General features: G+C 34.9%; 1 pseudogene; it reads right to left on the reverse strand.

Moving 5' to 3' along the window:
- Positions 1 to 5,714: 5,714 nt before the first annotated feature.
- Positions 5,715 to 6,986, reverse strand: LOC102143266 (STARD3 N-terminal-like protein pseudogene; annotated as a pseudogene).
- Between the last annotated feature and the right edge of the window lie 6,571 nt (positions 6,987 to 13,557).

The raw sequence follows: 13,557 nt of genomic DNA on the forward strand, positions 1-13,557 counted from the left end.
TCCACACACATTGCAAACCTCATCTTGCAGTGGTATTATTTTTACTTTAATCAGTCAGTTGTCTTTAATTAAAGACACTGTGAGAAGAAAAATAAAACCTAGCATTTTATATTTACCCACTTATTTATAATTTCTGATAATCTTATTTCCTTTATGAAGATCTTATTTTCAATCTGGTATCATTTCTCTTTAACCTGATGAGACTCTATTAGCATTCATTTTATTGCAAGTCTGCTGATAAAAAATTATCAGTTTCATTTATCTGAAAATATATTTTACCATCATACTTGAAAAATATTTTTGTTGGATATGGACACACTGGTAGATTTTATTTTTTCCCTTTAAGTACTTTACAGATGGTATATTCATCTTAAAGAGGTCATAGTCCTCTGGCCGTCACTGTTTACGATAGGAAGCCAGCATCTATTATTACAATTGTTTCCGGTGTGTAACGGTGTTTTATATTATGACTGCCTTCAAGATTTTCTCTTTATTTTTGGTTCAGTAATTTGATCATAATGCAATGAATTTTGGCTTATTTTTGGTTGTTAACTTCTTTGTTTTTGAGCAAATTGGATTCATAAGTCAATATTTTCTATCATATTGGGGAAATTTTTGAGCATCACTTTTCCAATTTTTTCTGCTCTATTACTAGCCTTTTCTATTTCTGAGATTCTGATTACAAATATCATGTATCTTTCAATGTCATTCCACAAGTCTCTGAGGCTCTGCTCGTTTTTACCTATCTTTAGTCTTCATCTTTTTAGATAGAATATCTATTGTTCCATCTTCAAGATTACCAGCTTGTTAGTCTGCAATCTGAAATCTGAAATCTGATGTTAAGCCCATGTAGTGAATTATTTATTTCAGTTATTGTACTTTTCACTCCTAGAAATTCCATTTTTTCCATTTTCACTTTTACTGTTAATATTCTTTATCTCTTGACTCATTAAAATCATGTATTCCTTTAATTATTTTAACACATTTTCCTTTAGTTCTTTGAACATTTTTATAATAGCTGCTTTAAAGTCTTTGTTTTCCAAATCCAAAGTCTGGATCACCAATGGGTCAGTTTCTATAAACTTTTATTTTCACTTGACTATGTGTCACATTTTCCTATTTTTTTGCATGTGTACTATTGTTTTAAAATTGTACTTGACATTGTTGATGGTATATTTTAAACACTTTAGATTGTGTAATCTTTATTTGGAAAGTGTTTATTTCTTCTTAATTACTAGCCAATCATCTTCAACTTGGGTTAGATTAGGTTTACATTTTGGTAGGTAAGATCTATGGAAATTCCAGTGTTTTCCCAGATCCTCCTACTTAATGAAACCCGATTTCCAAACTTTGTATCCCTTGAAAATTTTGTCAGGGTTTGGTTTTAGCCTTCATTAAAGTAGATCTAGAGTCAGCCATATTGTGGTTCTTAATCTTAAGGCACATCTTTTCTAGTGTCTCAGTTGGGTGTTATCTATGTGTTAATGAGAACTTTATACTCTGGCTAGGTCAGACTTAATATTTCCCAGTGCTGATTGACCTCTAGACTCTCTTCCTTTCTCAAACTCATAGTGGCTTCTCTCTAGTAAACATCATGCACTCTTACCCAACACTTGCAGAGGTTAGCCAAGAAATCATGCAGTACATTTCCTCAGAGTTTTGGGTGCCTTCTCTATGTGCAGCTCCTTTCTCTTCAGTATTCTTTCCTGCAGATTGCAGCCATTTCAGCTTCCCTGAACTCTCACTTCTACTTCCTCAGTTCAATGAAATTTCTATGTCCTGCTCGATTCCAGTCCTCTGCAACATGCTTGAGATATTGTCCTCAAGCAGAGAGCTTTCTGTTTTTCAAAGTCTGTGAACTGTTTCTTTATATATTTTGTACAGTTTTATGGTTGCTTACGATGGGGAGGCAAATCTAATACCAGTTACTCTATCATGGTTAGAAACCTAATTATTTTTTTCAACTCCACTCTCACTGTTGATTGCTTGTAATCACCATGCCTCTGGCTAGAATCACGGGGTGTAATCCTGGTCTTTTAAGTCATTTATTTTTAATATACTTATTATCACTTAAGAAAATTACATTTATAAGATCAGAATTAGTGAGCTGTTAGTAAGGAAACAGTGTTAGCTATACTAAATATAGCACCATGAAAGGTTTATCATTTCCATTGCTGTTTCAAGAGTTATTTTTAAGATTGGTTACTTATTATTCAGTGTGCCTCCCATTTCCCTTTACATCAATGAGCTTTCTATTTTTTCATACAGTTAATGCTTATTGAACTTTTACTGTGATACACGCACACACACACACACACACACACACACACAGATTTTACTGTGTACTGTGAATACAGAAATCAAATGCAGCCCCTCAGGAAATTTATTGTCTAGTGAGAGAGGCAGACAAATAAACAAATAATACAACGCCGAAGTTGTAGAGATATATAATATATCTGGGAAACTGACAGATAGAGATGTGTTGATATCTTCATTACTGATCTGTTATAAATTATCTATTAATTTGATTATTATTTGACATCTTATTTTTCCATCAGCCCATGCTCAAACTTTTGCCTCATTGAAAAATCCTCCTTGGTATTACTGGACCATCTACAAAATTAGTCCCTTTAACTGTTGGTACTTTGGGTAATACAATGTAAACTTTTTCAGATATAGTCCTTTAGACTCAAATATAAATTAACTGAGTTAAAGTAGGTGTTTTGATCAGACCTTATAAATATTTAATTACCTTAGTAAAAAACTGAAATACAATGTTATTGGTTTTTTTATGTAGAAAACATAAGTCATTTAAACATTCAATAGACAGTACTTTTTATGATTAACCCACAATTTAATATACTACAGTTGGCTGCTACAAAATGTATGGTGAGACTGAAGGGATTGAGGAAAAGCACATAAAACACCTAGACCCTTCTTTATTGAAAGGCTAAGGGTTGGAATAATTTTATTTGATAGGTTAAGTGTTGACCTATAAAAGGATAAAATAGGCCAGGGAAGAAAGGATAAGCCTGGTAGAAAGAAGTTAAAGTACGGTTGCTTTGGAGTTATAAAACTCCTAAACCTGATCAAAGAGAGGGAGGCCAAAGGGGTTCTTTCATGTGCTGGAAAAGATGTTTCAGAACATCCTCATGAAAAATAAGCAATGATTTCCACTTAACTGTGAACTAGATTTCCCAGAGACTTTTTCTGTTCTTTTATTCCAACATTAGTAGTTTAATCAGGTTTATGAAGAGAGAAAAGAGCTTGTTAAAACTCTTGTTTGGCTTTTCTCCTTTTTCTTTCTTGCACACAGTTCAAAATCAACCAATAAATGAAAAATCTACATGGTACTATCTCAGCTCATTAATGTGAAGGGAAATGGGAAGTATACTGAATAACGAATAAGTAACCAATCTTAAAAATAACTGCTAATTGATGAAGTATTAAACAGCAGTGCAAATGATGGACCTTTCATGGTGCTATATTTAGTACGATTGAGATTCATCCATAAAAGCTTCATTTTAGAGGAGATGGGAAAATTGAGTTTTTGATTATTAAAAGTGGATTTTCAAAAATGAAGAGGAAATATATGCAATATACCCAAAGATGATAGGACTAAATTCTTAGTGACAGTGTATTTGTTTCACTTGTTTTTCTGAATTTTTAGCTCACAGCAGTCAAGTTCTCAATGCATTGAACAGAAAAACTGCATTAGCTCAGTAGCAAAAATTTAGCCTCAGTGAAAAAGAAAATTACTGATAGTTTCTTGGTCCATGTGGGATGGGCTAACAGAAGAGGGAAAGGTCTTCTCTATTTTGATGGCTAAATTTCAATGTAAACAAAATTAGTATACTAGTTTTTGGGCAGAGTTGCAAATATTTTTAGAAATAGTATGAGTGACTGCTTAACCAAAATTTCAGACTTTTTAGATATAAATCTCTATGTGGTCTTTTGTTTTGAGATTGATTCTGTGTGAAAACTTGTGACATGTGGAGCCAAAATTCTTGGTTTCATATCACCTCTCTCCAATTTGTTGACTTAATCTCTTTGTGCCTCAGTTTATATACTTTTTAAGTGGGCAGGGAATTATATTCTCCTTTCAATGTTGTAATAATTTAATGAAATTATGTATGTAATATGTCTAAGACAGCTTTGACCATAAAAGTAGGTGATGAGTACATGGCAGTTATGTTATTCACCAAAATAGAAACTCCACAAGGGCATAAACTGTGTGTTATTCATATTTTTATACCAAATAACTTTTTAAGTGACAGGCACATGGTAAACACACAATAAATAAATAAATGTTAAATGAATAAATTCCAGTTCCACACTTTTTAAACATATATAGAAATTGGTCAAATCAAGGATGGTTTTGGCTTTTGTTGATGAATTCTCATAGAAAGCAACCAATGTAGTCAACGAAAGAGTCCCAAGTAGGTTAGCTCTAGCTCTGCTTCTATGTAATGTAGATGCTTGAATTATAAGGCCTAACCACTAGAAGGTAGAGAGCTAGCAATCTGGCTCTCTTACAACATACCATTTTCAATAAATGAAGGGCATATGGTTTTGGTTTTAATCTTTTGTCATTTCTTGAAATCATTCCATCATATCAGTGACAAATGAAAAGTTCCCCAATAGGCAGTGGGTCTCTAAAAACATTCTTCCTGGATACCATGATTTAATCTATGTTGGTTCAAAACTACTGGATACAGCAGAAATATTCGTTGATTTTCATCTACTTTATCGTTTTTCTTTTGTTAAAGTGCTAACATGTTCCCTTGATCCAAAAATCAAAAAGGCAAAAAATAACTAGAAAATTGGTACCTCCTTATTAACGCAAATAAGGTTATTAACGCAAATAATGCATTTTTAATGGTTTCATTGAGACATAATTCACATACCATAAAATTCACTAATACAAAATGGACACTTCAATTTCAAATTATGGAAAATGCTGTGGTTACACCACACTGTGAATATACTAAACCAATTTGGTCTAATATATTTTAATTATTTTATAATTTTAGTATTTCTGCTGTATTTGCATATCTGTAACTTATTAACAAAAACGTGTGGTTATCTTTCTTACTATGAAATTAATCTCTTTTGATTGAGAGACAGACAGGGGAAGTTTCAGATATTTTTGAACTTTAGGTATACTATCAGATACCGTGCTTAGTACCTGGGTGACGAAATGGTCTGTGCATCAAACCCACAAGACGCGAGTTTGCCTCTAATAACAAATATGTACATGTACCCTTGAACCTAAAATAAAAGTTAAAACAAGGGAAAGAAATTTTGTCTAAATTCATTTATACATTTAATAGTTCCATATTTGCCTCTGGTTCTTAATGCAGCCTAAAGTGAAAGAGGTTCGTTTCTCCAATCGTATTGGTTCTACAGAAAAGCTTGGGTCACTGATTGGCAGGCATCTTTGTGCCTATCTAAATGAGATTAGTCATTCCATTGCCCTTAAACATAGACTTCATAGCTTTGAAAGATAGGAGGCAGTCCTAGCCACCACACTTCTAATATAAAATAATATAGCTACAATTCTTTAAATCAAGGGACACAGCTAGATTTTCTGCTCCCTGAAAGCTACTTGAATATATTACTTACATTGTACTCTAAAAGAACATTTCACCATTTTGGCAAATGTTTTAACTTTCATAAGAATGCCTTTGCCTTTTTTTTTTTTTTTTCACATCGACATGTTGGATTTTATTACACTTTTTAAAACTGTACAAAGAGCACATGTGCATGAGTTAAAAAACACAAGAGAAATGTAGGGTGTTAAAAAAGAAATGCAAAATAAATCTGAGACATGAAACAAAAAAATTCCATTCTGTGAACTGAAATAAAAGGGTATCTTGCTTACTAAAAAAGTGTTATTTCAATATATTAAGTCTTTTGATTAGGAATACAGCACAAGACTTTCTTCACCTATTTGTTAACACATCAGACTCAGTCTCACTGAAGAGAGGATGAATCATGACATTACCTTACCGGCCACAGGCAGGTGACTAAATGTGCATGGATATGGTACAATGTCTGTGAGGTATTACAATACATAAATCTTTATTAGCTGTTCAATAAAGCCAGCAGTGGACGTCACCATTTCAACTTTACTGTCAACAGGGAGACTCGATTGCCGGCCTCTTTTTGCCTCGATGACTTTCTGTGAGGGTTTTTCACATTTAACAAAAGTAGTACTCACAGTTCTAAAAGTGGTTTCTCCCTGTCCTGTTTTTCTTCAGCTTCTTCAGATCCTGCTTCAGATTCAGGAGGGGAATAAAACTGACCATCAGAAAGACCACTAGGTATAAGTGCTGCCTTCTCTGAACTATCAGGAGTCTGTTTTCTTCTGCTTCTTGAGGTAACACTTTTAAATCCAGGAACCACGTCTCAATCCAGGCAAGGGTGAATGAAATGATGGGCAGCCAAAAGCCCCTTGAGAGAAAAGCTTTGAAAGGATCACGTTTGCTAGTAAAAAGGCACTGGTCACTGCCGTTGTCAACGCTATTGCCCACCAATGGCGCAATCTGCACACAGCACATGCAAGTATTAACCCTTTAAATCGAAAAACTGCCAAAAGAAATATATCAAAATACGAAGAATAGTAGTCATACTGCATCACCTCCTTCTCTAATGTGTTCTCAATGCCTCCATTCACATTTAACTCTATTATCCACAGTAACGTTACAAATAAGAGGTCAAAGGTGACACACAAACAGAAAGTCCTCCTGACATCAGATATGCCTTTCTTTTCCCTTCCTTCATAGGACTCAATCCTGGCCATTAGTTGTGTGGGGTTGATGGAATGGACGTTACGCAGAGAAGCATGGGAGTTCTGGTTCCCGGTGAGAGCGTTCTCCATGTCTTCTGCCAGATGGTTCATCCTGGAGGAGGGTTACAGGAGCCTTTTGCCAACCTCACCATCCCTAAAGAGAAGACACCTCAACGGGTGGTTCCTGCCCGGCTGCCCCAGGCTGGCCCGGGAACTGCGGCTCAGCGGTCACGCCCCGGCCTGAGGGGCCGCCTTTGCCTTTTTCTTACAGTTATCCTTTTCCCCTTCCTTTTGATATTTATTTTACTGTTGGTAAGTTACGAATTTTTCATTTACATTTGTATACTTCCAGAGGATTCATTTCAACAAAGAAAAGGATCAAAAATGCAAGGAACTAGATCAGTATAAATATATCTGTGGGTACTTTTAAAATCATATCAATGAGGATGGTAGTAAATTCTAATTGCTTAGAACTATAACAAAGAGCTATTCTGAATGGGAGCAGAGATAATCAGCAATCCTTCAGTAAAGTGTACTCTGGCGATACAATGAGAACCTGCCAGTTTTGAGCCTTTTCCCCCCAATTTGGGGTGGGGAGTTCTTTTTGAGTATACTTTCAAACCCTGTGATAAAATAAATACTTTAGTATTTCTGCTATATTTGCATGTCTGTAACTTATTAACAAAAACGTGTGGTTCTCTTTCTTATTATGAAATTAATCTCTTTTGATTGAGAGACTAAGTATTGCAGTGGATAAAAAGACAGGTGTTAGAGTCAGGAAACAGGTTTGATTAGACCTCAAATCAAAATCTGTATCAGTTACATATGACCTTCAACAAATCCGTTTGTCTTTCTGTAACTCAATTTCTTCATCTATAAAATAGGAAAAAATATGCTTTGTTCTTTTTGTAAAATGCAGTGACAACACTCAGGATTTTCTTTACTATTCTATAGTGAAATGTGATTAATTGTATTGACTAGTAATTTATTAAATAATTAAAAGTATACCCAAAGATCAAAAAATCTGAAACTTTCCCCTCTCTCTGTCTTTTATTTTATATAATAGATTGAAAATGGATAAGAAAGAGGATTTAACACTTAAGAAAACAATTTAGAGTTGTATTATCTGGGTGTTATGTTTTTTGTTATCCTAAGGAAAAACCCTGTACTCATCAAAGAATCAAACTCCATTCTCCCCTCCCTTAGCCCCTGGAAATCGCTAATCTACTTTTTGTCTCTGTGAAGTTGCCAATTATGGACATTTCATAGAAATATAATTATACAATATATAGCATCTTGTATCTGGCTTCTTTCATTTAGCATAATGATTTCAAGTTTCATCTAGGTTATAGCATGTATCAGTACATTATTCCATTTTATTCATTTGTACAGATATGTCAAGTTTTCTTGTCCATTTGTGTTCCACTTTTAGGCTGTTATGAATAATGCTGCCATGAACATTCATTTATACATTTTTATGTGGCCATATGTTTTCATTTCTCTTGCATATAAACTTAGCGGTGGAATTCCTAGGTCACTTGATAACTGTTGAGTTGTAAGAGTTCTTATATTCTGAGAATAAATCTCTTATCAGTTGTATATTTGTTAGTACTTTATCCCATTCTGGTGGGTTATTTTCTCACTTTCTTGATGATATGTTTTGGTACATAACATAATTTTGATGAAGCCCCACTTAGCTATTTTTTTTATTTGTTCCTTGTGCTTTCATGTCATATCCAAGACTATTGCCTAAGCCAATGTCATATGACTTACTCCTGTGTTTTCTTCTAAGAATTGTAGAGTTTTAGATATTACATCTAGGTAATTGATAGATTTTGAATTAATTTTTGTATATGGTGTAAGGTAGTTGTCCAAGTTCATTCTTCTGCATGTGAGTATCCAGTTGTCCCAGATCCATTTGGCACCATTTGTTGAAAACATAATTTTTCTTTCATTGAATGGTCTTGACACGATTATCAAAAATCAATTGATCATAGAAATATGGGCTTTTAAAAAGAATGAGATCATGTCCTTTGCAGGAACATGGGGATGGAGGTGGAGGCCATTATCCTTAGCAAATTAACGCAGGAACAGAAAACCAAATACCGCATGTTCTCGCTTATAAATGGGAGCTAAATAATGAGAACCAATGGGCACAAGGATGGGAACAACAGACACTGGTGCCTACTTGAGGGTGTAGGATGGGAGGAGGGAGAGGATCGGTAAGAATAACTATCAGATACTATGCTTACTACCTGGGTAACGAAATGGTCTGTGCATCAAACCCACATGACACGAGTTTGCCTCTAGTAACAAATATGTACATGTACTCCTGAACCTAAAATAAAAGTTAAAACAAAGGAAAGAAATATGGGTTTATTTCCAGACTCTCATTTCTATTTTATTGATCTATATATCTACACTTAGACCAGTACCACTGTAGATTTGTGGTAAGTTTTTCAAGATTGTTTTGCTTATTCTGCATCCTTTGAATTTCCATATGAATTTTAGGATCAACTTATTAAAATCTGCAAAAAAAGCTGGGATTGCATTGAATCTGTAGATCAACCTGGGAAGTATTGCCACCTTAATACTATTAGGCTTCCAACCTATGAACACAAGATGCTTTCCATTTATTTAGCTCTCCTTTAATTTCTTTGAACAAAATGTAACTTAATTTTGTAGGAGGAAAATTTTTATGGGATGTTCTTTAGCAGTCATCCATCTCCTATTACACCATGACACCTCTCAGTGGCATCCATATTGTCTCATGCTTTAGACCTTTTATGGGTAATTATAGGCTTGGTATTCAAACACGTCTGGATTTAAAACCAATTATGTTGTTTAGGGTCTGTGGGACCATTTAAAAATCAATTAGTTTTTCTGTGCTTTGTTGCTGTCTTATTTAAAATAGAGAAAATGTCTGCTTCAGGATTACTGTAAGGTATCAATAAGTATTGGAAAGTGTCTGCACGGTTTCTGGCACATGATGGTCATTCAATAATTGCTACTCTCCTTCTTAATCCTTGCTCACATCAAAATAAATTTTAAGATGAGTGCCAATGGATAATGGGGAAACCAATCAATCACTGGTACTGTGCTACCTTCTTAGGTAGTAGACGTATTAACTTTCTTAAAAATAATAGACATTTCAATAAATATTTTGGGGGACATTTTAGGATATGTGCCTTTCAAATCACACACTACAGGCCACTCTCTCACAATAGTATTTAGCATTTACTACATAAACTATTCTGTGAGGAAATATAGGTAATGTGTAAGGTATAAATAGCTCTGCCTAAAGATACTGATATTGGAGTTGGTAGGACAACAAAAGCAAATAACTGATAGCTGTCATAAAGGCAATAGTTGACAGCATTTTCTCAAAAAGATTGTCCAAAATAAGTGATATGAGGCTTTAGAGAAAGAAAAGGTCAAATGTAGCCTGGACTGGTCCACAAGGCTTTATGTAAATAAGGTAAATTTAGCCTTGGGGTTGAATAGGCCTTAGATAAGAAGAGAAATGGGAGAAGAGAGTATGGCAGGAATAAAGGCAATGTGTCAATGAAGGTTATATGATTGTAGGTTAGGGGATTGACTCCTGGTTAAAAACTTTTGTGTGACTATACAGGCCCACCCATACACAATTACAGGTTTTACCTGGCAGGCCTCATGGAGAAAAGCTGCCCTTCCCACACCAGACATAGTTCACAGCCAATTAGCTAATGTTTTTGAGGGGAGCTGCAGTGAAAGCATCCCCTGGCCAGTCATGTTCTTCACATATTTGCATTCATAGCACCAGTGCCACAAAATGGATGGAACTGGAGTACATGATGTTAAGTGAAACAAACCAGACACAGAAAGTCAAACTTTGCATTTTCTCACTCATTTGTGAGAACTAAAAATTTTACAAATTGAACTAATGGACAGAGAGAGTAGAACGTTGGTTGCCAAAGGCTGGGAAGGATAGTGGGGTTGGGAGGCGAAGTCAGGATGGTTATTGGGTACAAAAATACAATTAAATAGAATGAATAAGATCTAGTATTTGATAACCTTCATTCTTAAATGTGTTTACCTGAGATTTGGGCAGAGGTCTTCTTTAGGTGCCTCTGTCAAGGCTTCATTATAGAGGGACGAGGGGGAAATCTTAAAGATAAGTTTTATTTCACTATGACTCAGTAACCAGTACTTTTCTACTCCGAGCCCACCCGACCCCAGCCACCCCCAACTACCTCAGAGTCCATAAAACTCTAGGAGTCTTTTGTTTAGACTGAGATGACCCCCATGTCTGTGCTGGTCAACCTGATGTTCGACTGGTGCATCTTTTCATGGAGACAAATAAATCAGGATGAGTTAGCACTTCGTTTTCTTGGGTTTTGACCTCTTACTTATAATTGTGCAGTAAATGATTACAAGCTTAACTCTTATTTTTGACTTGTTGTTTTAATCGACTACTCCAACACCTGGCAGCTCAGAAATCTCCCAAAGCTCAGTGTTTAACTCCTAACAGTAGGTAAGAGCAACTTGCTCTGGCTAAATACACAAAAGAGAAAATTTATTGGAAGGGTATGAGATAGAGCAGATAATTGAAGGAAAAGCCAAAGAACCAAGCTTTAGAAAGGATAGGAGGCAAAGAATGCTAAGGCAGTAGGATCTAACTAACAACATTCCAGGAATCACTTTCTGAATTAATTAAGTCTAATTCTTGTGTTTAGTTCGTGTGTAACTCCATTCTCAGGGAAAGTTCCAGACAAAGGGAGCTTGGCTTAATTAGGACCACATTTCTACTTTGGCCTCCTTGTGTGATAATCCACAAAGATTGTATCCAAGGTGGGTCAGGTATTCCCTCAGAGAAAAATTTGCTACCAGATGAAGACAATTGGATGCTGGCAGAAAAAAAAAAAAAAAAAAAAAAGACAGGTGTATTATAGGGAAGCACAAGTTGTCTTTGAAGGACAGTATAGATTTCAGTTTCTCAGGACTATGGGGTTGATGTAGAGGAGTAGAAGGGGATAGAACATAAATACCAGGGCCTTACTGTGGGACATCATAAAAGTCAGACTAAGAAATTTGTTATTTATCCTATAGCCACTGGGAGCCTTAAATCAAAAACATTTTGTCATTGGAGCAACATGATAAAAGTAATAATGTAGGAAGATTGCCTCGGTAACATAAGGATGAAACAGAAAGGAAGAGCGAACAAGGCAGGAGGTTACCATAAGAGTGTAAGCATGAGATATTAGCTTCCAGAAGGAGGATAAGTGGAATGAAATTGCCAGACATTGTAAAGGTAGATTTTCATAACTGACTGGTTGAATGAGGGGTAGGGAAGTCAAAGATGAAGAGTGACCAACAGACAGATTGGGTAGTGAAGAGGAATACCTTGATTAAGAGAGAAAAAGGCTTCAGTTTCTCCATCTGTACAATAAAGAGGTAAGACTAGATTTCTAAGGTGACTTCTAGATTTCAATTTTTATGATTATATGAGTTTTAAACAACTTTATTGAGGAATAATTGAGATGCAAAAATGGCACATACTTAATTGGTACAACTTAACGGATTTTGACATATGCCTACACCCTGAAACCATCACCACAATCATGATAATAAACATATCCATCACCTAGAAAAATTTCCTCATGCTCCTGATGCTCTTCTGTTTTTATTTTACTTTTTGCAGGAAGAACACTTATTAAAATCCTCAATTACTTTTTAAAATGCACAATACAGTGTTGTTAACTACAGGCATTATGTTGTACGGAAGATCTATAGAACGTCTTCATATTGCATAACTGAAACTTTATACTCATTGAACAACAATTCCCCATTTCCCTCTTTTTCCAGCCCCTGGCAACTACTACTATCTATTTCTATCAGTTTGACTATTTTAGATACTGCATATATGTGGAATCGCATAGGATTTGTCCCTTTGTTACTGGCTTATTTCACTTAGCATAATGCCCTCAAGGTTAATCCATGTTGTAACATATGGCAAGATTTTCTTCTTTTTAAAGATTAAAACATACTCCATTGTAAATATACACTACTGTTTTATATACATTCATCTGTCGATTGACATTTAAGTTGTTTTCATATCTTGGCTTTTGTGAGTGATGCTATAGTGAATATGAGAGTGCAGATACTTCTTCACGATTCTAATTTCATTTTTTTTGGATATATGCCTAGAAGTTGAATTGCTGGATCACAAAATACATTTGAAATTTTTTTGAGAAAACTCCATACTATTTTCCATAGTGGTTGCATCATTTTACATCCCTACCAACAATGTACATGGGTTTCAATGTCTTCATATCCTTGTGAACACTTCTTTTTGTTGTTTCATAATAGCCATCTTAATTTGTATGGGATGATACCTCATTGTGATTTTTATTTGGACTTCACTGATAATGAGTGATGTTCGGCACCTTTCAATATACCTGTTGGCCATTTGTGTCTTCTTTGAAGAAATGTCTATTCAAGTCCTTTGCCCATTTGTTTTAAATTGGGTTATTTGTTTGGTTTTTGTTTTTGTTATTAAATTGTATGTTATACCTTATAGTTGTACCTTATATGTTTTAGATATCAATCCCTTATGAGATATTGGTTTGCAAATATTTTATCCCCTTCTAGAAGTCGCTTTTTCATTCTGTTGACTGTTTGCTGTGCAGAAGGCATTTATTTTGATACAGTCCCATATACCTATTTTTTCTTTGTTTTCCTATGCTTTTGGTGTCATATCCAAGAAATATGGTTTAATCCTGCTG

Source organism: Macaca fascicularis, chromosome X (assembly GCF_037993035.2).
Source record: "Macaca fascicularis isolate 582-1 chromosome X, T2T-MFA8v1.1".
NCBI classification, from domain to species: Eukaryota; Metazoa; Chordata; class Mammalia; order Primates; family Cercopithecidae; genus Macaca; species Macaca fascicularis.